Source organism: Eschrichtius robustus, chromosome 2 (genome assembly GCF_028021215.1).
Source record: "Eschrichtius robustus isolate mEscRob2 chromosome 2, mEscRob2.pri, whole genome shotgun sequence".
NCBI classification, from domain to species: Eukaryota; Metazoa; Chordata; class Mammalia; order Artiodactyla; family Eschrichtiidae; genus Eschrichtius; species Eschrichtius robustus.
In genome coordinates this window covers 4,363,883-4,391,649 of record NC_090825.1, presented here as the reverse complement: position 1 = coordinate 4,391,649, position 27,767 = coordinate 4,363,883, and the positions used below count along the sequence as shown (strand labels likewise).

The 27,767-nt window shown below is 41.6% G+C and overlaps 1 pseudogene; it reads left to right on the top strand.

The window, feature by feature from the left end:
- Positions 1 to 27,767, top strand: LOC137758765 (small ribosomal subunit protein eS25-like; annotated as a pseudogene).

Below are 27,767 nucleotides of genomic sequence, written 5' to 3'. Positions count from 1 at the left end.
ATGCACGACATATCTACCAATATTTATCACCTGCATGCTCATGAAGGACATGGTGACATCACAGCCCACACGAAAATCAAAGACATCTACCTGCTGGGGAATATCAGTGATTTTAACAACATGATGCCTGAAGGTGCCAATTTAACACAAGCAGCTGCAGAAAGTAAAGTTACTTTTCACTCTGAGTACATTGACTTTAAATCCAATGGCTGTTTTCTAAATTAATTTTGCCCATTTTCAATTCCAAGTTTTCTTATGCCTGGGCAAAAAAAGTGAAGAAATATCTATTAATAGGTTGGCTCCATAATAGAAAAGCTTTGCAAACAGTTAAATGATGCAGTTTTATATCAGAGTCATCAGATGATTCAAATAGAAAACAAGATAATTATAATAACTGTTAAACATTTTATGCAATTCATGAAGTCAATAAAAAGCTTTTGGAAGTTTATTTTGATGAAGGTGAAACATTATTATTAATGTTCTGGTATATTCAGTTAGAAATTTAACACTGAACATAGAATTATTTTTGTGTAATGATGTGAAGGCAAATTTTGGGGGAGGAAAACATCATGGCAAAAGCAAAATTCTTACTGAAATAAAAATCCATGAATCAGAATTTCACTTTGAACAGATTATAGTGCATCCATAATGCATAATTGCATTCAAAACAGCTGAAGATATTATACTTCAAAGCAGGAGCTTGATTATTAGATGTACAAATTTTTATTATATGCACAGAGAAACTAAACCATATATTTTTTGGTTAAGGATGATGTTAAATGTGAAAAAGTGTTAGATATTTAGGGAAATAAAAACAAACCTTGAACTCTACATCATGATGTGTAAAAAAAATTAACTAAAGTTCTGTAAAAATGCCATTGGTAGTTTGATAGGGATTGTATTGAATCTGTAGATTGCTTTCGGTAGTATAGCCATTTTCACAATGTTGATTCTTCCAATCCAAGAACATGGTATATCTCTCCATCTGTTTGTATTGTCTCTAATTTCTTTCATCAGTGCCTTACAGTTTTCTGCATACAACTCTTTTGTCTCCTTCAGTAGATTTATTCCTAGGTATTTTATTCTTTTTGTTGCAATGGTAAATGGGAGTGTTTCCTTAATTTCTCTTTCAGATTTTTCATCTTTAGTGTATAGGAATGCAAGAGATTTCTGTGTATTAATTTTGTATCCTGCTGCTTTACCAGATTCATTGATTAGCTCTAGGAGTTTTCTGGTAGCATCTTTAGGATTCTCTATGTATAGTCTCATGTCATCTGCAAACAATGACATTTTTACTTCTTCTTTTCTGATTTGGATTCCTTTTATTCTTTTTCTTCTCTGACTGCCGTGCCTAAAACTTCCAAAACTATGTTGAATAATAGTGGTTAGAGTGGGCAACCTTGTCTTGTTCCTGATCTTAGAGGAAATTGTTTCTGTTTTTCACCATTGAGAATGATGTTGGCTGTGTGTGTGAACAAAAAATTTCACAATTTGAATGGAAACACAAAAGACCCCAAATAACCACAGCAAACTTAAGAAAGAAAAATGGAGCTGGAGCATTCAGGCTCCCTGACTTTGGACTATACTACAAAGCTACAGTAATCTAGACAGTATGGTACTGGCACTAAAACAGGAATATAGATCAATGGAACGGGATAGAAAGCCCAGAGATAAACCCACACACATATGGTCACCTTATCTTTGATAAAGGAGGCAAGAGTATACAATGGAGAAAAGACAGCCTCTTCAATGAGTGTTGCTGGGAAAACTGTTCAACTATGTGTAAAAGAATGAAATTAGAACACTCCTTGACACCATACACAAAAATAAACTGAAAATGAATTAAAGACCTAAATAAATGTAAGGCCAGACACTATAAAACTCTTAGAGGAAAATGTAGGCAGAACATTCTATGACATAAATCACAGCAAGATCCTTTTTGACCCACCTCCTAGAGAAATGGAAATAAAAACAAAAATAAACAAATGGGACCTAATGAAAATTAAAAGCTTTTGCACAGCAATGGAAGCCATAAACAAGATGAAAAGACAACCTTCAGAATGGGAGAAAATATTTACAAACAAAGCAACTGACAAAGGATTAATCTCCAAAATATACAAGTAGCTCATGCAGCTCAATACCAAAAAAACAACCCAATCCAAAAATGGGCGGAAGACCTAAATAGACATTTCTCCAAAGAAGATATCCAGATTGCCAACAAACACATGAAAGGATGCTCAACATCACTAATCATTAGAGAAATGCTAATAAAAACCACAATGAGATATCACCTCACACCAGTCAGAATGGCCATCATCAAAAAATCTACAAACAATAAATGCTGGAGAGGGTGTGGAGAAAAGGGAACACTCTTGCACTGTTAGTGGGAATGTAAATTAATACAGCTACTAAGGAGAACAGCATGGATGTTCCTTAAAAAACTAAAAATAGAACTCTCATATGACCCAGCAATCCCACTACTGGGCATATACCCTGAGAAAACCATAATTCAAAAAGAGACATGTACCACAATGTTCACTGCTGCACTATTTACAATAGCCAGGACATGGAAGCAACCTAAGTGTCCATCAACAGATGAATGGATAAAGAAGATGTGACACATATATACAATGGAATATTACTCAGCCATAAAAAGAAACGAAATTGAGTTATTTGTAGTGAGGTAGATGGGCCTAGAGACTGTCATACAGAGTGAAGTAAGTCAGAAAGAGAAAAGCAAATACCATATGCTAAAACATATATATGGAATCTAAAAAAAAAAAAATAGTTCTGATGAACCTAGGGGCAGGACAGGAATAAAGACTCAGGTGTAGAGAATGGACTTGAGGACACAGGGAGAGGGAAGGGTAAGCTGGGACAAAGTGAGAGAGTGGCATTGACATATATACACTACCAAATGTAAAATAGCTAGCTAGTGGGAAAGAGCTGTATGGCACAGGGAGATCAGCTCGGTGCTTTGTGACCACCTAGAGGGGTGGGATAGAGAGTGTGGGAGGGAGATGCAAGAGGGAGGGGATATGGGGATATATGTATACATATGGCTGATTCACTTTGTTATACAGCAAAAACTAACACAACATTGTAAAGCAATTATACTCCAATAAAGATGTTTAAAAAAAATACAAGGAAAAAAATTAATTCAAGGTGGCTTACAGACTTGAATATAAAGCTAAAACCACAGAGCTTGTACAACAAAATGTAAGCTTTCATCTTCAGAAAAACTACAGACATAAAAGCACTAACCAGAAAAGAAAAAAAAATGGTGAATTGGACTTCATCAATACTATTAATCTGTGCTCTTCAGAAGACACAGTTAAGAAAAGGGAAAGGCAAGACATAGCCAGGGGAAAATATTCACAATACATATATATCTGACAACAGACAAGTATCCAGAGTATATTATTTTTTTAACTCCAACAAATCAATAATAAAAACAAACAACCTAATCTTAAAAGGAGGCAAAAAATTTGAACTGACAACTCACCAAGGAAAATATATGCTGGTCTATAAACTTATGAAAAGGAACCCAATATCATTAGTCATCAGAGATAGGCATGTTAAAATCACAGTGAGGTACCACTCTACACCTACTAGATGGGCAATAATTAAAATGACTGACAATACCAAGTCTTATGAATTTAGAGCACCTGAATCTCTCATACATGGCAAAATATAGTCAGTGGGAGAAATAGGCAGTTTCTTTTTAGGTTAAACATACTTTTACCATGCAACCCAGCAACTCCACTCCAAGGTATGTATCTACGAGAAATGAAAGATGATGACAAGAAAATGGCTTGTAAAATAATATTCATGGAAATTTTATTCATTATTGCCCCAAACTGGAAATCATCCAACATCCACCAACCGGAGACTGGATAAAACATTATGCTAAGCAAAGGAAGCCAGACAAAAGAGTACACACTGATGATTCCATTTATATGGAGTTCAATAGCAGGCAATGTAATTCATGGTGATAGAAATCAGAGCAGTGGCCTCTCTGGGGGTGGGGATAGGGATTAACTGGAAAGCAGCTTGAGGGGACTTTCTGCGATACAGGAACAAGTCTATGTCTGATTGGGATGCTGGTTACACAGGTGATTGCTTGTGGTGCTGGTTGCCAACTCTTACCAAAATGGAAGCTTATAATTTGTTCATTTTACCTAAAGTTACACAGGAAAGCAAAAACAAGGTAACAAAAACAGATCAATTTAATATATGGAATATATAATAGGCTATATGTTTGTGTCCCCCCAAAATTCACATGTTGAAACCAAATCCCCAATTTGATGGTGTTAGGAGGTGGGTCTTTGGATGGTGATTAGGTCATGAGGGTGGAGCCCTCATAATGGGATTAATGCCCTTATAAAGAGACCCCAGAGAGCTCCGTTGCCCCTTCCACCAGGTAAGGATACATTGAAAAGACAGCCATCTGTGAACAAGGAAGAGGGCTCTGACCAGACACCAAATCTGTCAGCACCTTGATCTTGGGCATCCCAGATTCCGGAATTGTGAGAGATAAATGTCTGTTGTTTTTTTTTGGTTGTTTTTGGTTTTTTTTAAAGATTTATTGATTGATTGATTGATTGCTATGTTGGGTCTTCGTTTCTGTGCGAGGGCTTTCTCTAGTTGCGGCAAGCGGGGGCCACTCCTCATCGCGGTGCGCAGGCCCCTCACTATCGTGGCCTCTCTTGTTGTGGAGCACAGGCTCCAGATGCGCAGGCTCAGTAGTTATGGCTCACGGGCCTAGTTGCTCTGCGGCATGTGGGATCCTCCCAGACCAGGGCTTGAACCTGTGTCCCCTGCATTAGCAGGCAGACTCCCAACCACTGCGCCACCAGGGAAGCCCTGTCTGTTGTTTTTAAGTCACTCCGTCTATGTTATTCTGTTATAGCAGCCCAAACTGACTAAGAAAATGTATACTAGTTTTCTATTGTTGCTGCAATAAATTATCACAAATTTAGTGACTTAAAACAACATAAATCTTGGAGGTCAGAAGTCTGATGGGTCACCCTGGGATAAAAATCAGGTTGTTGTCAGAGTTGCATCCTTTTCTGGAGGCTCTTGGGGAGAAGACATTTTCTTCTAGCTTTTAGAGGCTACCTGCATTTCTTGGCCCCCAGCCTCTTCCTCCATCTTCAGAGCTGGTCCTGGCCTGTAATCTTTCTCACATGGCACCTCTAACTCTGACTTTCTGCTTCAGTCATCCACATCTAGGGACCTTCATGATGACATCAGGCCCACCTGGAGAACCCGGGATCACCTCCCTGTGTCCAGGTCAGCTGACTAGCAACCTGAATTCCATCAGCAACTTTAATCCCTCTTTGCCATGTGACATACATATCACAAATCCCAGGGATTAGAATGTGGACATCTTTGGGAACCATTCTTATGCCCACCATGGGGGAATAGAGATCAAATAGGGGACACCATTGTGGGAATGTTGACTGGGAGAGGCATGGGCTATGAGGAGTGGGGGGTGGAAATACTCTAAATCTTTACCTAGGTGGTGTTTATACAAGTGTGTTAATTCTTTAAAATTCATCAAGATCAAGCTGTACATATAAAATTTATGCACTTTATATATGACATACATCAATATAAAGCTTTCACAAAAGAGATCTGTGCCTTTGAAGCACTATGTTTGTCAATCACCAGTGTCCTGAAAAAAGATTGAATGTTTTGAAGTCCTCTGAACAAAACTGAAAATTTCTAGCTCTGAGTATTTATTAACGTAGAGCAAGAAAACCTCAGCTTTTGAAGCTTTTAGCAAATGTATATTATCTAAAACAAAGCTAGTAAAAAAAAACAACAACAATGTTAACCCTAAAGAGGAATTGAGCAACTAAACAAATTAAAAGATGAGAGTTTATATGGTGCTCAAAATATAATTTTGAAGTTTTATGTCTCAACTTTTGTGAAGGATTTTTGGTGGAACTTTTAATTGCATAAATATATATCTAGTACTGGAATGGGATGAAATCAGACCTATAATTTTCAACATCGAAATTTGGTGAAACATTTAAAAGATTCCTAAATAAGGACAATTTATCAATATTTAATAAATTTTGTCTTTTAAAAATATTTATCAGAGACTAGTACTCTGAATGGAGGAAGAAAGTCTGAAACTATGAAGGTATTTGACCTGAAACATTTATATATTTCCAAATAAAATTAGAATTGAGAATTTCCTCCTTTGCTAAGGAATTTGCTCTGAACTTACCAAGTATATCAGCATCTGTAGGAAGAATATTTTCTCAATTAAAAATGCTATGGTTATAGAGAAGGGTCAATTAAGAACATCAACGACTTCAAATTTATTTACCATAAAATGAAGCTTTGTATTATTGCAGTTAATTTTTTGAAAATATTACAAAAAAAATACCATATTAAAAATACATTGTACAGAAAAATATCATTGACCTAATATTAAAAACAAATATCCTAAGTAACCAATAAAATTTGTGAATAAGTACCAAAATAATAATTCTGCTAATGTTATTTTAATGTTCAGATTATCAATATGAAGATTAAGTTTTCCTTTAGTGTATATGTTATAATGTTTACACAATTTTTCATAGCTGCTTAATAGAATTATTTTAGAGGCCCATCAATGAAATAAAATCAACTCTCGTTCAGTAAATAAGCATTTAAAAATTACTTAAATTAAGTTATATTTTTTCCTCTCGTGTTCCCAAAACTGTCCCATTTTGGATGGCAAATTTGATCAAACTACTTAGCCACATGAAGGAGGTTGTTGTTTGTCCCTAAGAACGAAAATAAACTAATGAAAGATTCCAAGTAAGGGACACCATGGTCGAACTAGCATTTTACAAATATCACTAAGCTACATTTGGAAAACAGATGGGGACTGCATTTTTTGAGGTGCAGACCTCGAGCTAAGAGCTGGGGGAATGCTATGAGCCATGTCCATTGTTGTAGGCTGGGTTTCCTAGACATGGCTTTGGGTAAAGGTCAGCACACAAGCAGTTTATTAGCAAGTGTTGCTGCAATCGTGACCTATAGCAGCAGTCCCCAGACGTTTTGGCACCAGGGACGGGTTTCGTGGAAGACAATTTTTCCATAGACGGGGGGTGGGGGGGGCGGTGGTGAGCCATGGGGAGCAATGGGGAGCCGCAGATGAAGCTTCACTCGCTAGCCCACCACTCACCTCCTGCTGTGCGGCCCGGTTCCTAGCAGGCCACGGACCAGTACATTTCCAAGGCCCGGGGGTTGGGGACCCCTGACCTATGAGAAGAATTGGGCTGAGGGATAAACTGGGATGAATGTGGTCCCTGTGGAAACCCCAGCCCACCTGTAGGGAGGGAATCCTGCAACTGGGAATGCCCTTCATGTTTGCCTGAACTTGGAGCATCTCTAAGCCTTTGAATGCAGGTCACCACAAGAATGGGTGTGACTCTGGGCAAGGCAGCTCTCTCTGGTGAGGCACCATGGGAGGCTGCTCCCAGCAACAAGTCCAGCACCTGAGATGGGAGGTCGTTCGGTCCAGAAGATGGTTCTGGGCCCTGCATCCCAGCATCCACCAGGCTCATTCAGGACTGCTGCCTACATGTACACAGGCTGTGTGCCCATCATAGGACTCAGTCCTGGTGCTAGAGGAGATTGCTTTTCTGGTTCACACAAGGGCATCTCTTGTCAGCTAGTGGCAGCCCTATTTCCATTTAAGGAGGAGGGGGCAGAAGCAATTGATTGCACAGTCCTCCCGGTGTGGCTGTGCTTTCTAGCTCCCTGACCTGGGAGGACACCTAGACAGGAGCCTTCTAGGTGGGACCAACAGAACCTAGGGTCTGTGCATGCCCTGGTGGCCTGAGAAAGAGCTCCAGGAGCTCAGTCAAGAATCTGGTTCCCCTCAAGGAGACACGAAAGTCTTCAGTCTGCCTGTATCCCTGAGCTCTGCTTCCCCAGCTCTGGCGTCTTCACAGAGATGGGGGCAGGGGAGGTGAAATCGGGGAGCACATGTAGACACACAAGACATGCACCTCCCTGGTGGACATTCTCCCAGAGCCGAGGCAGGACTACAAATTGATGTTGGCCATAATTACTGGTCGATAATAGCTGGTTCTTCATCATTCACATGTCTGTCTCACAGTAAAGGTGTTTGGCTGGTTATAATTCAGAACAATCATTTTCTAATCACATTTGAAGCCAGCAATTTACCAAAATGCCATTTAACAAAATGCTGTGCACAAAAAGAGAGAGAGAGAAATGATAAATTAACCTCACAAAGGAAAAAAAAAAACAAATTCCCCAAATAGCCCTTGCTGTAAAAGCTTTTTCTGCTTTCTGTGCTTCATCTGCTGATTCATTCTCCTTTCAAGGCCTGTCCTTTCTGTCCATTTTGGTGCGAAAGTAAAAGAAAGTCCAATTTTCCAAAGCAAAGATGGTAATGTAGTAAATATTGTTTTCCAAAACTCAGCCCTATAAATCCCATTTATCGATCACAAGCAATCAAAAACGTTCACATTTTTAAAGAGTTCTGCTCCCAGCCCTAAAACTCTGTCTAGTTTTTAACCTATAGATCATTTTTTTAGGCCCAAATCACCAATCATCATGAAGGGTGATTCTGGATCAGAATCTAAGAAAGAGTTCTATATCAAAGACAGCAGTCAGGAAAGCATTTGGTAGACTGTAAACTATTTGAATATGAGGTCAGTCATCCCTCAGTATCCTCAGGGGATTTGTTTCAGGACCCGCACAGTATCCCAAATCCACGGATGCTCAAATCCCTTATGGAAAATGATGTAGTATTTGCATATAATCTACACATGTCCTCCTGCATACGTTAAATCATCTCTAGATCACTTGTAATACCCAGTACAATGAAAAGACTATGTAAATAGTTGCCAGCCTGCAGCAAGTTAAAGTTTTGCTTTTTGGAACTTTCTGGAATTTTTTTTTTGTATATTTTCGATCCAGTGTTGATTGAATCCATAGATGCAGAACACACTGTGTTGGTGTTACTCTCCTTATTGGCAGTAATAATGATGGTGAGACCACCATCAAAGTGGAAAGGCCGAGAGCAACGGTGAGAAAGTCTTTGAGTTGGATTCAGCACATTGCACACACACGACATTCCATAAATATTCAGTATGTCCACTTACCTGTATTGAAAGGACCTGAATAGAAAGACCCAGCTCTCGGGGTACCCTGACCAAGCCAGCAGAGAGGGAAGGACCCCAGGCATGTCGTCTTTCTGCCCGTGAGAGTGAATCCAGGAGGCTGTACAGTATCCAGGAGCTGGACCGGAAGTGGCTGAATTAAAGACAGAAGAATCCCCGTGGTCCCCGTGCACAAAACGAGGCCGACTCCTGCCGCCATGCCAGCCCCAGGTGCGGGCGGTGCTGACGCCCCAGGCAGGCATCCTTGGCTGCAGCCTCTGGGATGTGGCTTCTGAAAGAGGCAAATTAGTGACTTACAGATCCAGAGTTGCAGGAACCCGCCAGTCATTGCCTGCGTGAACTTGGGTGCCTAACCAGACTCTCCCAAGCCTCGAATGTGGAGCTTCCCTCACCCGTCTCCTGCTGTCACGGAGAGGACTAAAGGACAAAAGTGACCAAAGGCACCCTGCCAACTCTTAGCGATCAGGAGCTCTCAGTAACACTTAATGCCTGTCCCTTCTCTCTCCTTTCTTATAAGACCTGATGATGCAGCTTCTTTCCCCACTACAGACAGCTCCCATCTCCTTGGTTTATTGCTATCTCTAAATATGCTCTCAAAACACCCATGGTCCCCTCATAATCGGGCACGTCTTCCATGGGTTGCCCTCCTTATACAAGCTTGCGCTGGTCAAAAGGGATATTCTTGGTCCAGTGAGAGTGCTGCTCTTTCCGAATCTGCTCGACCTCCACCACCAGTCAGCCGCTGCTGATGCACAACTCTTAGGGAAAGACTCAAGGGCTGTGACGTCTTACTCACAGGTTTACTTAAAATAAAGTCCAGTACAATTAAATTTCAAGATAACTACATAACTAGGATGCCCTTAGGAATGTGTTATAATATACATGTTGTCTAAATCTCATTCAACTAAGTAAACCAGAGATTACCACTCTCACAGGGGCCCTGAGCTGTCACCCAGCTTGTTGCCTTTCCTTAGAGTGAAAAGACACAGAAGTGCTTTTTTGCGATGAGACTGGAATAGGGGCTGTGCATGCACCGTGATTCACTCTTATCCAGAACCTCAGGTCAATGTGCAGATTCATGGGGAGGAGCCCTGAGAAAGTCCAAAGGGTGTGATCATACGAGGAGATGTTGATTCTTTAAGCCATCCGGGCCTGGGCAACCCTGCCCACACTGCCAGAGGTCCTGAGGGAGCTGCCCACTCAGGGAGCCCAGGAAGTCAGGTGGCTCTTCCTATGCCTGCTGGGGCTCAGCTGATGGTAGCTTTCGGGAGGGAGCCATGGGTCCACATCAACACGTGGAGGAGGAAGGAAGGGAGACCTTGCCCCAAGCCACCGGTCACTGCCTTTGATGCCGCATCCAGTCAGGGCTGCCCGAGGGCGTCCTGGGGCAGGCGAGACCTGACCATGGTGGTGCTCCAGGGGGGTGGGGGATTGAGGCCACCACAAGGCCGCTGGACCCAGAGATGAGCTCCAGTTTGTTTCAAATGATGACCGCAGTTGGAATGCCTTGTCTTCATTCTCCAGGCTAAAGGGAAATAAACATTTGCCCTATTTGTACGAAGCAGGCTGCAATGCCACCAACCCCCTTACACCTAGATGCAGAGACAAACGGGAGAGGCTAGGTCACTAGTCACATCATACCCCCAAGATGCCATAAAAATGTGCAGCGGGAAGAAAAAGTATCAGGTTTCACATGCCCAGGGACCTTTCCATGCGTCTGGGGCTGCTGTGTATGGGAAAGAATTATCTGTTCTCCCCATGCCTTTATAGAAACCTGCTACAAAGGAAGGTTGACAGAAGGTCTCGGCCAATGGAACACCCCGTGTCCGGAGGAGTAGGTGATTAGGTGATGGGATTAAGTGGAGCCAGATGGAATCTGAACCCTCAGGGGCACCACACTCACAAAAATGCCCATCGACAGATGAATGGATAAAGAAGATGTGGTACATATATACAATGAAATATTACTCAGCCATAAAAAGGAACAAAGTTGGGTCATTTGTAGAGACGTGGATGGACCTAGAGACTGTCATACAGAGTGAAATAAGTCAGAAAGAGAAAAACAAATATCGTATATTAACGCATATATGTGGAATCTAGAAAAATGGTACAGATGAACCAGTTTGCAGGGCAGAAATAGAGACACAGATGTAGAGAACGTATGAACACCAACAGGGGAAAGTGGCAGGGGGCAGGTGGTGGTGGTGGGATGAATTGGGAGATTTTGATTGACATATATACACTAATATGTATAAAATAGATAACGAATAAGAACCTGCTGTATAAAAAATAAATAAAATTAAATTAAGAAAAAATGCCCATCCTTCCTTTTGTTTTGTTTTGTTGTTTTTTAGTTTTGTTTTGTTTTGTTGTGTTTTGTTTTGTTGGTTTTCGTTTTGCTGTGTCCACAACAGCAGACAGACCCTACGATTACAAACTTTGAGAAGGCCCTGGCCTCCGTCCACTGCACTGGATGCAAAGTCAAATATTCCTGCAGGTGCAGTATTCTCAGCAAGACAGGTGTGACTTATGGAAAGAAAAGGACTTCCTCTGATGCACAGAAGCTTCCAGAATAGTGTGTGTGATTCCGGGAGCAAGGAGGTTTCTCAAAACATAAACAACAACGTAGCATCACACCCACAGAAACAGTATGCATTCAATACCACACATACACTGCACTGTATTATTTAAGTTTGGAGGTTATCATTCTTTATCTTCCAAGGTTGCTAGAACTTATACAAAGAAAGCCTGTACTGTAAAGTGCTTTTTTAATGCACTGAGAAAGTGTGACGTTAAGAAGGGCATCTGAGCAGACCTACTAGAGAACGGACTTGAGGATACGGGGAGAGGGAAGGGTAAGCTGGGATGAAGTGAGAAAGTGGCATGGATATATATACACTACCAAACGTAAAATAGATAGCTAGTGAGAAGCAGCCGCATAGCACAGGGAGATCAGCTCGGTGCTTTGTGATCACCTAGAGGGGTGGGATAGGGAGGGTGGGAGGGAGGGAGATGCAAGAGGGAAGAGATATGGGGACATATGTATATGTATAACTGATTCACTTTCATATAAAGCAGAAACTAACACACCATTGTAAAGCAATTATACTCAAATAAAGATGTTAAAAAAAAAGAAAAAAAAAGAAGGGCATCTGAGGAGTCAGTAGACCAGCGTAATGAGGTCAGGGAACCATGACGATATATGAATGGAATGTGCTTTCGCTTCTTCTCATTTATTTCAGGGTTAGCCAGTGATGGGAAATTGTCTTACAGATCACAACCATAAAGCTTCCTAGAGGGGCCAGAGTCTACACTCTTCCTTTTCAGAATGTCTTCAGACAAGCCAACAGCACGCCTTTCTTTAGGGACAATTGCATCTTAGAAAAAGCACACATTTCAGGGACCACCGAACACACAGCCACTGGAGCTGCAGCTCTGAGTCACCCAGGTTCCTGGCGTGCATGGGCTCATTCCCCTCCTTGGGTCTGAGAGATGGAGCGGAGACGCTGACGCCAGTCATGCAAAAGGAGTCTTACGACTGCTGATGGGCCTGGTTAAATGCCAGGAAGAAGTTTGGCAGCATCTCGAATAGATCTGTGAGGAAAATCACTGCAGTACCTGAAAGAGTTGAGGTTGCCTGGATTAATAGCTTCTTGTGATGAAGCCCAAACATTCCTTTTGAAATCAACATCACTGATACCCACAAGAGCTGCTTGCTTGCCGCAAAGGCAAAGGAAGGCTTTCTTGCTTTATTTCTTAACAGGCTCAGCTCCCATCTTGTTTAAAGCACTTGCTGTCCATACTTTGATGTTATTTCATAGTGAGTGTTCAAAAAACAAAACCAAGGTCTTTTAATTAGTGAATGATTACATAATTCCATGTACATATGACTACATATTTGATGTATCACATTTTTAATTTTAAAAAATGCAAGAACAGATCAGTCGTTAGTAGCAGGAAGCTTCTTTTCAAAAATGGAACTGGTCACGAATATATTTTCTCTTTCTTTCTGATTTTAAAAATAAATTTAGTTCTTGTTGCACAATAGTACACATGCATTGGTATAAATTTTTTGCACTGGCAGGCAATAAAATGGAAGAAAATGAAGATGAGCTATACATATAACTTAGCAGTGGTTACTGTGATAACATAATTTATATTTCTAATCTTTGTTCCATTCATTTTTTCTTTTTTTTTTAATTTTCAAACATTAATTCCTATTTTGCCTACTGTTCGGTAAATTTGACTACTTAATGTGAAACAAACACGTTTCTCATATCATTAAGTAGTCCAGTAAAAAAAAAAAACACACTGAAATTATCAAGTTAAAATACATTCAGAATCAGCCTACAGAAGAACTACAAAAATGGTTTCTGGAGCAATGAGCAACATTGTGAGTGAATCAATATGAACACATGAAAAATATTTGATTAGGAAGCTCTCGGTGCTTCCATTCTAACTCAGACCAGGAAGCTTGAATCAGAGAACACTTGATACTTTGCAGAAACCCAGGTATACATACCCCTATTTTACATTCAAGCGATTACATTCAGCAATAAAACATTCAATAATAAATAGAGGAACAGTCTAATCAGAAGGGCAAATTTTTTATAGACACTTCACAAAAGAAAATACACAAATAATTAGTAGGCACATTAAAAAGTTTTCATTATCATTATCAGTGAGATGCAAATGAAAACCACAAAGAGATTCTACTCAACACCTCCTAGAACAGCTAAAATTAAGACTGACCATACACATGCTTGAAAGGATTGCTCTAATGGGAACTCTCATACACTGTTGGTGGGAATGTAAAATGCAACAAACACTTTGGGTGAAGACCTGTCAGTGTTTTTCATAAAACTAAACATGCTTATTGTGGGAATTCCCTGGTGGTCCAGTGGTTAAGATTCAGCACTTTCACTGCCATGGGCCCAGGTTCAATCCCTGGTCGGGGAACTAAGATCCCACAAGCCGAGTGGCATGGCCAAATAAATAAACACACTTACCATGTGACATGATGATTTCACTCATCATGGAAACCACTTTGGTGTTTATCCAAAATAAAATAAAACAAAATATCTATATTGTGTTTGAAAAGCTAAGTCAAAAAGGTTTTCCACAGCAGAAGACACATTAGAGTGTAAGTTTCTTGAAGACACAAGGTTTATCATCTACACAACTAGGGATTCTCACCTGGTCCTTTGCCCCACCGACCCCAGAGCACAAAGTGAAATGTCTTGCATCTAGTGGCAATCCACTAGTAAAATATTACACATTTCAATGAATAAATGAATGAATAGAAAGTATTTAGATGATGGAAAATTTTAATGACCCGGCTTCATTTATCAGCTCAATTCACAAACGATATGTGTGATGAGATGGGGGATAAATCAGTGTTTCACACAGCAATAAACTTGTCAGGGAAACGGTGTCCTGCTTGCACTGTCCAACAGATAATTTTCAAGCAGCCAGGGAGGGCATTGTGGGAATTCACCAGCTGGCGTAATTTGTTCTGGTGGCGAGTCCCAGTGATGGGCAGTCAACCAAGGCCAGCAGCCTGTGTCTGCCTCAAACGTGGTTTGGTGCCATTTAGACATACTCTTCTAGGCCAATGCTATGAGGATTGATTTGGTCAATACAAGCGCATTCTCAATTGCACCTCTGGTTTTCCAAAAGGCCTGAAAGTTGAAAATTGACATGTATCCTGATCACAAAAGTCTTAGATGCTAAGATTAAGGATTGTGTCCTCTGTTCCAGGGGAATGAGGTTTACTGGCTCTCACTCCCTGAACAAGCTGGGACCTTCTAGAAAAGATGCTGCTATTATAATCCCTAGACTAGAGAAATTTGGGGAAGTAGGATTTTTTTTAATCAACAGAATTGCTTTATTCCATCTAGATTCTAATTCTTCCTAGAATTAATAACTTAAAATGATGAGAGAAAATGTAATCTTTAAAGCAAAAAGCAACTTTTCTAGTGCAGAGATTCCTTGAAAGAGCGGTCGTTTCCCCACCTAATGTATTATTAGCAAACACTTCAGCACCCTAATTATTTTCACGGTGACTCCTGGAGCACAAGTGAAGATGTCACCGTTAACGTCTTTCTGCAAGAATCTGGTACTGAAGACAGTCTAACTGGCTATTACAGTCCTGAAATAAGATGTAAATTCTGCAAGTAGTTATAATCTTCAAAGTCTGTGCAAACACATTTTAAGCGAAGTGCTCACAATCAGAAGGTCCGGTTGCCCAGCGAGGCCACACTGCAGCCTCAGACATCCACGCCCGCCACCCACAAAGCCGGGAAGTGAAACAGCCTGGAACAGCTGTGTCTCGGGACACAAATGGCTCACACTCCTTCCTCTGAGCTGACAGGGCAAGTGGGCCTGTGTGCTTATTTGTTCCCAGGCCCCGAGTCTTTGAGTTTCAAATTATTCTTTGAGTTTCAAATCTCTCTTTTGAATTGTTCTTTGAGTTTCAAATCTGTGTTTTGACTGCAATGGAGCTCACTCTAAAACCCACCTGGGAACAATGGCTGAGACAGAGGGAAGCCTGGACCTGCATGGCGGGTGACCTGCGGCTTTCCTGGTGATGGCGGTGGGCAGCCATTGGAAGATTTGAGGCTGCTGGTCAGTGGTCTGCCCACAGCTCAGAGACAGTGCCATGGCTACCCTCCGTGGGCCCTCACCTCAGCTCTGCAGACTCTCCGTCCTGCCTGAGTCCCACCCAGCACCCCAGCTCCTCCCGAGGAAGGGCCTTGGAGAGCAAATGGCCTCTCAAACCTCTGTGTTTTCTCACCTGTCATTCCTCCTTCCCACCCACCTCCCACCTAACCTGTCCCCAGGTGAGTGGTGGACTCCATTCTGGGACAAGGAGAAGCAGGGGAAATGAGGTCTTATGTTGAACTAGTCTGGGTTATACAGGGCAGTGGTGTGTAGGGTCCACAGAAGGGAAGAGAGAACATCCAGACAAGAAGATGTGAACTAGACAAGTGTCCCAGGGGAGCTAATGCGCCAAAGGACATGCTAATCACATGACTATACACAGATGACTGCACACTCCCATCCAACCAGCAGGCAAAGGGCCCGATGGGACAGGGTTAGCACTGCAAGTCACGTCCTTGTGCCTTCTCCAGGGTGGAGCTAACGCACCTGGGAGACAGCCCCAGCCCTGTACGGCCAGCCCCCCTGGAACCTGAGCTGTGGGAACAGAATGCCCTCAACCTCTTCCCCTCCCCACGGCAGCACTGCTCCCAGATGAAACATGCCACATCTCCCACCTGCCTCATCCTGCTTTGGGATGGCTCCTGTAAAATGTAACCGACAAACCCGCGAGGAAGTGGTTTCCACTGGTAGACGGTATCATTCTACCACCTGCTGCAGCCAAAACTCCATGGCGCATCATTGGTGGTCGCCATTCTCTCACACCCACCTACATTCTGTATAACCCGAATCCTCTCACTTAGCATCTCTGCCAGAGCCACCCTCTGTCCCAGACTCTGTAGCCACCGCCCGAGTTACCACCAGCTCCCTAACTGGCCTTTTGGCTTCACCCTGGCTCCTTCAGCCCATCGCCACATAGCAGCTGAGGGATCGCCCAGAGCAAGCATCAGGCTGTGTGTCCCGCCCTCCACTGACTTCCCAGCTGGCTCAGAACCAAATTCAAATGCACAGGCCTTCCCTCGGTCTCCATGTCCCTCAGGAAGTGCCTGTCTGTCCCGCTCATCCCCACACCCCAGCCTCACTGATCCCTCCCCTTCCCCGGAGCTGCGAGATCCTTCCTACCACAGAGGAAAGGTGTCTCTGAGTAGGGACCAGTTAAGCTAAATCTTTAGAAAGACAAAGGGTTGGACAGGGAGAAAGTATAGGGAAAAACACAGACTCCCAAGCCTGCACACGAGCCGGTATGGGGGATGAATTGCATGCAGTTTGGGTAAGACTTGAGAGGTCATGTACGTAAGGCATTTTTTTGGCGTGTAATTTGGCAATATCCATCCACATTTTAACTGCATTTAAAATTTGCTTGGATGCAGCACTTCCTTTTCTCACAGACATAAAAATAGCCTCACACATGTGAACTAAGCTACTCAAAATCAGGTAAATCTTTCCCTTTCCTGAGGGAAAGGAGGATATGGAACCCCAGGTTGTTGTTGCTGTTTTTTCTTTTCCTTTTGTATCCTCTAGGCTATGAGTTACAACGCTCCATTTTGGATTTTTTCCCTACTCTGCAGGCAGTCACTGATAGAGATCTTTCCTGGAACAGTAATAGGAAGATAATGTACAACAAAGCTGACATGCCACATGCTGGGCTGCACTGCAGGTGCAGTCACAACTTTTAATCAAAAAAGTTTATGTTGGTAAAATAATACCTTTCCAGCTGTCCTACCAGATAGCAGTGAGAAATGCCCTCTGTGGAGAGGATGGTGGTGGGAAGCCACGCCCCTAGGGCTGAAGCACAGAGCAACCACATAGTGTAGTAGTGAGGGTGCCGCTCTCCCAGTAAGACCTGCTCTGTAGGACTGCAGCAGACTAGATTTTTATTTGTGCTTTCGTTTTCCTGCACATCACTCTTGAGTCTGTTTCTCAAGTCTGGAAGCAGCAGGCCTGTCACTTTGGCAGAGCCTTTCGCAGGGTCCTTGCACTCTCTGTTCCCTCTGCGTGGCAGGCCCGCTCTCCTGGGGCTGCCTGGGGCTGCATCACCCTCGGCACCGGGGTCTCCTCTGAAGGGCCTCCCCGACCAGCTAAATCAGCATCCCCAAGTCACTGTCTACCACTTCACGATAGCCTCTCCACACAGTCCGGAGCACTGGGAGTGAGGGGGTGTGTGTGTGTGTGTGTGTCCATGCTAATCATGGCTCAGCTCACCTGACCACACTCACAGGTGTGCAGAGCCCTGGGCACACTGCCAGCCTCACAGCGAGCGCTTACTTGGCAAATGCAAATCTTTCCTTTTCTTCATAGAAAGTCAGGAGACAAGCAGGGAAAGGCGACTCTGGAGAAGAGTGTAATTTTAAATGCATGTAAGGTAATTAATTTTAAATGTTAATCCTAAGGCAGCTACATCCTGGGGGGCGGGGACTAGAACATTCCATGACTGCTCAGCAACGGGATAGACCTTTATGGACTGAAGTGAACAGCACCTTTGAGGAAGTAGTGGAGTCTGGCTGGACTTGAAAAGTGGGTAAAACTTGGATCAATGCAGGGAATGTGGGGGAGCTACTAAGCGGGTGAGAATATCCAGGACAGTGAAACTAGCATGACCTGGGGCTCCGTCTGCGCGGAGCGCTGTGCCCAACGCACGTTTTTCCATCCAATCCTCAGCCGGCGCTTCCTTCTGCAGGAGGGATGCTGTCCTCAGATGGAAAATGAGTCTCACAAGGACTATAAACCATCCCATTTTACCCAGATGTGGTTTTAAACTCCCGTTTGTCAGGCACCGAAACCAATGTCCTGGTGGAGGATTCTGAGACATTCTGAAGCTGCCTTATAAATAATGGTGGGAAATAAGCTGGTTTAAAATAAAATCAAAGGGGCCCTGGGGTATTTGAATGCCAGACCAAGGGATTTAGACTTTAACTGGTGTGGAGAACAGGGAGCTGGGAGTGATGAGCAGGATTTATGTAGTCAACTTGTTTTAGAGAAATAAATATTCATCAGTAGGCAGGGTATATTAATAATATAGAAATGTTAGTTACAAGACTTGTAAATCCGGGTTCAAAAAGATGTGTTTTCCTAACTTTAGAACACCCAGTGGTGTATATTAAATATCAAAATCATACTATTAAAATTTTGACTAAATTTTATTAGCTCAGATGTATCAATTAATCCAATATTATTCTTTAGGTAAATGAAAAGTTGATTTTATTTCTATTAAAGGAATTGCTAAAAATTATTTTTTATAAGAAAATTAGAAAAGTCATTTAACAAATATAGTCAATCAAATCATCATCTGTGAGGATACACCAGAGTCCTAGGTAATGTAGCTTTATTACCACTTAGACCCTTGACTGTGGTTTTGAAATTTCATTTTCCACTAAAAGAAACCAAGATTTCCTGAGATTACAGATTCCAGATCTGGGACAGAAAATGCACAAGATGATTCTGGAATACCTTGTTATTTTAGAAAGCAAAAACCTTCTAGAATCAAAGACTGACAGGGTCACATCAAAAGGCTCAGAAGCCACATTGAGAGTCTTCCATTGGCCAAAACCAGAACAACTTGATCTTCATTGAGGGTCAGGTTTGTAAGGGACTGAACTCTTTATAAATCCTTTATATTAAAAACCTGACTTGATCACTTTCAGAGCCTGGAAGGAAATGATTCATTATCTAATAACCTGGTAAGTAAAAGGGGAAAAGTGAGCATATATCTTTCCTTTCCTATGTGAACAATACCATGTAGAAACTTCTATTTATAGAAGTGTTCCAGCTAATACATAAACAAAAAAATGATGGAAATAGAATAACACCATATTGCAACCCCAATGGATTATAGATTGAAGCATTGAGCATTGCATCAGCTGACAGGACAAAAAGAGAGAACCCAGACCTTACGTGTCTGCTGTTGACAGACCATATCACCCACGTCCTGTGCTCTTGCCAGATGGATCCCATTAGTCTCCTATGGTTGTGTAACAAAGTGCCACAAACTTAGTGACTTAACCAACACAGTTTATTTCCTTACAGTTCTTGAGGTCAGAAGTCTTATGGGGCTAAAACCAAAGTGGCAGCAGATCTCTGTTTCTTTCTGGAGCCTCTAGAAGAAAATCTGTTTATTTCTCTTTTCCAGCTTCTAGAGGCTTCCACATCCCTTATCTTGTGGCCCCATTACTCTGACCTCTGCTTTCTCCATCACAGCTCTTTCTCTGACTGGCTCTCCTGCTTCCCTCTTATAAGCACTCTTGTGATCACGTTGGGTTCGCCTGAATAATTCAACGTACTCTCTCGATCTCAAAATCCTTAGTTGAAGCAAATTTGCAAAGTCCCTTCTGTCATGTAAGGTAACATATTCACAGCTTCCAAGGAGTTTGACATGGACATCTTCGGGGAGGGGTCATTATTCCTCCTGCTGCCAGGATAGAATCTGAGTCTCAGCAGGTCTCCAAATTCAGTTACCTATTTGCAGGGAACACGAAGGACAGAAGATAATGTTAACCTGCAAGACAAGAATGCAATTCTCAAATTCCAGACTGTGAATTTGTTTTCAAAGAGAAAACCGGCAAGAAAATGAACAGGATGGTGGGGAAAACTGAGACTAAAATAAATATAAAATACGTATAAAAATCCTCAGTGTCTAGATATGCACATGGGTGATAAACTATCAAGAAATGCAAGGACCTGGTTACCATAAAAGTCAAGGAAATAATTACCTCTGAAAGGATGGAGAGCTGGTGATTGGGACTGGGGAGCTCCAGGTGAGCATGTCAAGCTCTATTGATTGGGTGGTGCCTGCTGGTTGTTTGCTTTATAATAATTTGTTATGATGATTTTAAAAAAGACAAACAGAGAAATGTTCCAAGTATATTGTACTTTTTTTATTGCCATTTAAGATCACATTTTATTTTTCATCAGCCTTATCACACTGGAGACTCATAAAATTTGCTGTTGACCAAAAGCCAGAAGCTTTGTCTCAATACTTACCTCCTGCCGTCTATGGAGATAACTCTACATTCTCATGTGCAAAAGAGCCACTGCTTTCCTCACTCTGAGAACGTTACCTGAGGGAACATGGTACTTGATATGTACAGATGCCTTGCAAAGAAAAGAGAGTGTTTTCTTGTTGTTTTTTCTGCAGAAGAAACAGAATCTACCTTTCTTCTTGAAACCATTATTAATCAGAAATGGAGCAATTAAAAAAAGATGAAAAGAAAAGAACAGCTATCAAAAATTCATGTCTCATTTTTTTCAGAGGCTGTGTTTATGATGTTGAACTGATGGAAAAAAAATATCATGAAAGGGATGGAAACCACCAACACCTAAGACCAAAACTAACAGACGAAAAAACTTGATTAAAATTATTATGCTACACATAAGCAGAAGACTCAGAATGTGTTGAAGAGCTAAGCTTTGTTTCTGGCATTTATCAATAATGTAGACTGATGTCCAGGGCCTCCACTTCGAGATGGCTAAGCACACAAATCTACCTCTGCCTCTACCAAAATCCTACCTAATTAAAGAAGGAATTCCAAAATAAGAATAAATGTATATTGGTCATGGAAAATAAAATGATTTCATGGGAAGATCAGAACACTGAGGAATTTCTGGAAGTTGTGATCAACTGTGATGAGATTGACAAGGAAAACCAACAGAGCTAAAGACCCCCTACGCAATGTAAGCATAAAGCAGGATGATTAAAAAAATTAGAGTTTTCCAAGAAGTATTCCAGAATAATCACATGATCTGAGGCATCAAGAGTAAGGAAAATGCGGGACCTTGGGGCCACCCATGGAGTAATTAATACAAGACTTGTAGAATAGCTGTGTCACTTCTAGCTTTTGAACTACTGGGCCCTAGTTTGCCCCAAGTTAACACTAGAAGAACTATTTCCTGTACGTAGGGAAGATCTGCCTTGGGAGACCCAAGAATGAAACAGGCAAAGAAGAGACGTGGGACATTGTCTCAGTGTATTCCAGCAGTGAACAAGGGCTCCTGATAGCCAGAAGGCAAGCTTCCCAGGCACCCAGAAGAAAAACCTACTCCTACAGGCTGGTGTAATGACAGTCTCCTATCACAGCATGGGGATCAGTCATTTTCACCCACTTCACAGAGACACCAGCATTGGTAAATCCTAGAAGAGGTGTGTTGGACATGGGCTGTCATCCACAGAACCTGAAGGAATGAGCTCTCCCAGTTCTGCCTTTCCAACTGCAGATCTGGGAAGTTAACCTAATCTCCCTAAGTCTGCAGACTTATAAAATGAGCTCATCTACCTATGCCCAGCAAGATTACCAAGAAGAAAGCAGACAGCACATAGAATGTGACTAGCACATAGAATGTTCTCGAAGCAGAGCTGGTAATCAGCTTTATTTGCTGTGCTTAATGTCATACACCAGATCACATCCCATTCACAGCCCTGAGCAGGACAGCGGGGTTCCACCACATGGACCCTCTTCCTGCTGCTGCAGATTTGACCAGATCAGCTGCCAATCATGTTGTCTCTTGAGGATTTGATCTAAGAGACACAGAGACTGAGAGTCTTAGAATTTGAATTTTATTTGCAAAGAATCATAACAAACATCCCTGATGGCAAATTACAGGATTTGATGAACTCAATACAATTAAAATAATCTCCCTTTTCTTGAGCTAGTTTAAATGGGTTTCTGTTTCTTACAACCAATCAGCCCCAGGTTTAGCTAACACTCGAAGATGTCAGCTTTCTCCCTGTCCCCATTTAATATGACAGCCTCAGGGGGACGGAGGTGACTGTCATCTTCCCAAGGTCTTTCTTACAGTGAGTCAGGAATGGATCTGGGCATGAGACCAAACTCTCCTCACCTATAAACCAGACTTGTTGATATATCTCATGTTTATCTCCTATGTGTATAGAATGAGAAATTCCATTCAAGAGGCTATTAATTATTTTACTCAGCATGAGTATTGAGTAATACTCAATGAATATTTTAAACAAATGAATATTTTAAAACTGACCTTGTATTAATTGTGCCTTTAAGTATTCAGCAGTACATAGTGAAAATTCATCCATTTCTTAATCTCAAATTTTTAATTTTTCTTAATTTCCCATGAATCAAAATATTGGTTCATACTCAGCATTTTGGAAAACTCCATTAAATGAACAATGAATAGCAACAATGCCAATAAAAACAAGTAACAACAATAAAACCTAACATCACTGAGAGCTTATTGTGTGACATTTTATAGAATTGGCACAGAGATTAACTAATTTGCCCAATTCACACAATCAGTAGTAGTGTAATTAGAATGTGAATGCACACAACGTGGATTTAGTAGGCACTATGGTGCCTCACCCAGGTCCCCCTCATCAGTCTGGTACCAACCTACCAGCTGCTGTGAGTTTTGCTGCTGGTGAGATGTCCCCCAGCCCCATGGTCCACAGTCAATGGCTTACTGATACAGGACACAAGACATTCCCCTGCCTCAAAGGGGTGGCAACTTGATGATGTTATTTAGGTTCCAATGCCCCACCCCGCAACCTGGATCTTTCCCTGAAACCACACCCTGCTCAGTTTCTCCTTCCTTGTTCTGAATCCCTTACTCTTTTATAGATTTCCCCCCTGAGGATCATTCATTCAACGTTTTCAGCTGCAGCCATCAGTGTCCGTGGTGGGTGCAATTTCTCCAGCAACCTGACTCTGGTATGTTTCCTGGAGACTTGTGACCACAGAATCGTAGGCAGATAGAAGCTAATGGAGGCAGTGGATTTGAGTAGTGCATAGGGTAGACTGTCATAGGCAATATGGTGTCCCACCAGACCCCCTACCAGGCTGGGCTCCCTGCCCCCAGCTGCTGTATGTGTCCACCGACAGTTCACAGCTACCCCCTGCACTGAGGACCTATCCTCTGCTGACTGGAGCTGCTCCATCTGGGAAGCTACACAAGCCCCTCCTGGGTGCAGCCCTTAACTAATACATGATTGATATGAGGGAACAGGATCTGACACGCTTGGCTCAAGGGGGTACAAGTCAGCAGCTGATTTACGCTCCAGAATGCACCCCTCACCCCAAGGTCAGACCAAAGCTAGACTTTGCCTGGGACCACAGGCTTGGTGGGCTCTCTCTCCTTCTTATCTTGCTTAACTTCCTTCCTTCCAGATGTTCCTGCACACCACTCCCTCAATAAATCATGAGCACCCAAATCCCTGTTTTGAACTCTGCTTTTAAGGAACCCAACCTAAGCCATTGGGTGTGAAGCTAGTCCATGTTTAGTAATCATCACTCCCATGAGAGGAAAAACACTACTTTTGATTTTGCAGTTGGTTTTTACAAATTATCTCAAAGTTTTACTGAGTCTAATACTCAGTAGTCTAAGACTCACAGGAGAAAAAGACAGAACGATGTTCTGAACAACTGAGATAGCAAAATTAAAGTCACCATCATGACATAATTACTTCATAAAAATATCAATACCTGCCTACACATAGCACTGAGTCATCAATAAATGGCTTTCTAATTACCCAAGAGTCCAAATGGATTGTTTTAATTCTTTCCTGTTGTCACTTGCTAAAATTCTATCCTATTTGAGGTGTCGGATCTACTTCGGTCCATCTTCTCCAAAAAGTAAGTGACCCTTATTTCCAACTGACAAGATTATTTTCCTCATGGTCTCCAGAAACTTGTCATCAAAACCCAAAAAGAAACATTTTTAATTATATTTAAAAAAATATTTTCTCTCTTGTCAACCATAATGGTAACAACTTGTCAGCTATGTAATTTTGTTCATGGTTTAGAACCACAGAAATCTTTGCAGAAATTCTCCCAGACAGCCAAGACACGGATGTATTTGCATATGTGTGTATCTGTTTTCAAATTACCCAAATCAACGATCAGAGGGTTGTGTTGGGGTCCCTAGGTCATTATGAGTGAAATAGAAAAAATGACAACAGAGAGATTTGATTTAAGAGAAAGGCTATTAGAAAAGACTCTGCAGCCTGAAATCTCCAAGCCCCACACCAACTCCTTCACATGTCCTTCAAGTGCCCTTTTTTTAAAAATTTATTTATTTATTTATTTATTTATTTATTTATTTATTTATTTATTTATTTTTGGCTGTGTTGGGTCTTCGTTTCTGTGCGAGGACTTTCTCTAGTTGTGGCGAGCGGGGGCCACTCTTCATCGCAGTGCGCCGGCCTCTCACTGTCGCGGCCTCTCTTGTTGCGGAGCACAGGCTCCAGACGCGCAGGCTCAGTAATTGTGGCTCACGGGTCTAGTTGCTCGGCGGCATGTGGGATCTTCCCAGACCAGGGCTCGAACCCGTGTCCCCTGCATTGACAGGCAGATTCTCAACCACTGTGCCACCAGGGAAGCCCCCCAAGTGCCTTTTTTAAAATTTCACTATATTGTGGTAAGAACACTTGCTAAGAGATCCACCCTCTTAAATGTTAAAAGTGTGAAATACTGTATTGTTGACTATACGTACAGTGTTGTACATGGGTCTCTAGAGCTCACTGATCCTGCTTAACTGAAACTTTATGCCCCTTGGTTAGTAATTCCCCATTCCCCCCTCCCCCAGCCCTTGGCAACCACCATTCTACTCTTTGATTCTATAAATTTGACTATTTTAGATGCCTCATTTAAGTGGAATCATACAGTATTCATCTTTCTGTAACTGGTTAATTTCATTTAGCATAATGTCCTCAAGATCCATCCATGTTTTCTCATGTTGAAGCATTTCCTTCCTTTTTAAGGCTGGAATTAGTATTCCATTGTATGTATAGACCACATTTTCTTTACCCATTTATCTGTGGATAAATATTGCGGTTGTTTTCACATCTCAGCTTCTGTGAATAATGCTGTAATGAACGTGGGAGTGCTAATATCTCTTTGAGATCCTGATTTCAATTCTTTTGGGAAAATACCCAGAAGTAGAATTGCTGGATCATATGGTATTTCTATTTTTAATTTTCTGAGGAACCTCTGTACTCTTTTCCACAGTGGCTGCACGTATTTACCTTCCCACCAACAGTGCACAAGTGTTCTGGTTTCAGGGACAATACCTCAGTACCAGGAGATGGAGTAAGGATTGTGCAGCAGGGTAGGGACACAGACCTAAAACCTCTGACCTTAGTCTAGACTTTTCCTGAGGTCAGCGTTCAAAGGTAGGGGACAAGGCTAGGAGTTCATCACACACAGAATATATACTCTGCATCCAAAATAGATTCATTTCTCCATCCAAGGGCTGGCAGTGTCATAAAATCAGTCACCCCATGAAGGCTACAGTGCCTTTCCTCTACCCAAGGCTGGGAAGGAGGAGACCATGTGGCAGTGATGTACCTGGTGGAAATCACCACTGAGCTACTTTCAGCCATTTTTAGATCCCAAGGACAACTGCCAATATGACCAAGGATTCGCGAGCAGCTTAATGACTGTGCTATTACAAAAGGAAAAAGAAAGTTAACCCAAATATATGGGCGCTTTTAGTATTTCTCTGTCTTTTTAAAATATTAGAACATTTTAAATATACAAAAAGTAGAAAAAAAGATAGCAAACACCAATTTAACATTATTCTGTCAAGAAATATTGACTAGTTACCATAATTATTTAAGATTTTTTTTAAAAATCAATATATTTAATACCAGGTTTTATAACTGCTTTTTGATCCCAATTGTAAAAGTCACTACTATTCTGAAAATCATATTTATCATTCATGATATTTAAATTTTTTATTTTATATTTTCATGTGCATAGATGATAGAGTGGCCTTGTGTGTCATTAAATTTACATGAATAGCAAATTATTCTAAATGTGTTCTTCTGCAATGTGTTTCTCCATTCCAATAGAACAGAAAAACAATTTTTTCCTTTTTCTTAAAAATTTGTCCCACCCTCTACCTCCCACTTCTGGCAACCATCAATCTGTTCTCTGGATCTATGAGTTTGTTTTGGGAGGGTCTCTTTTTGTTTTTTGTTTCAGATTCCATATGTAAGTGAGATTATACAGTGTTTGTCTTTCTCTGTCTGACTTATTTCACTTCGCATAATACCCTTAAGCTCCATCCATGTTGTCACAAATGGCAGGAGTTTCTCTTTTTTTATGGCTGAATAATACTCAATTGTGTGTGTATGCGTGTGTGTGTGTGTATACATCACACACCTTCTTTATCCATTCATCCATTGATGGACATTTAGGTTGTTCTATATCTTGGCTATTGTAAATAACGCTGCAGTGAATATGGGAGTGTAGATAATCTTTTTGAGTTAGTGATTTTGTTTCCTTCGAATAAATAGAATAAATCGCCAGAAATGGAATTGCTGGATCATATCTTGGTTCTATTTTTAATTTTTTGAGGAAACTTCATACTGTTTTCCAAAAACAATGTTTTTTCATCCTATTTTTTTTTAGATAAATCCACATTGATATTTGTGGATATAATGTATTCATCTTACCTGCTCCATAAAAATTCCATCACAAGGATGTATCTCAATATCTTTAGCAAATCCCTAATTGGTAGAAATTTAGATTGTTTTAAAATATGTACTTACCCTTTTTGTCCGACATCTTAGTGAGGCGCAATGGTAGCAGCTGCTCTCCCGGCTTCACTCTGCCACCCAAGGACGACAGGTAGAAGAAAGATGCTGGAAAGTCGGCCAAGAAAGACAAAGACCCAGTGAAAAAATCTGGGGGAAAGGCCGAAAAGAAGAAGTGGTCCAAAGGCAAAGTTCAGGACAAGCTCAATAACCTAGTCTTGTTTGACAAAGCAACATATGACAAACTCTGTAAAGAAATTCCCAACTGTAAGCTTATAACTCCAGCTGTCGTCTCTGAGATGCTGAAGATTCGTGGTTCCCTGGCCAGGGCAGCCCTTCAGGAGCTCCTTAGTAAAGGACTTATTAAACCGGCTTCAAAGCACAGAGCTCAAGTAATTTACACCAGAAACGCCAAGGGTGGAGATGCCCCAACTTCTGGTGAAGATGCATGA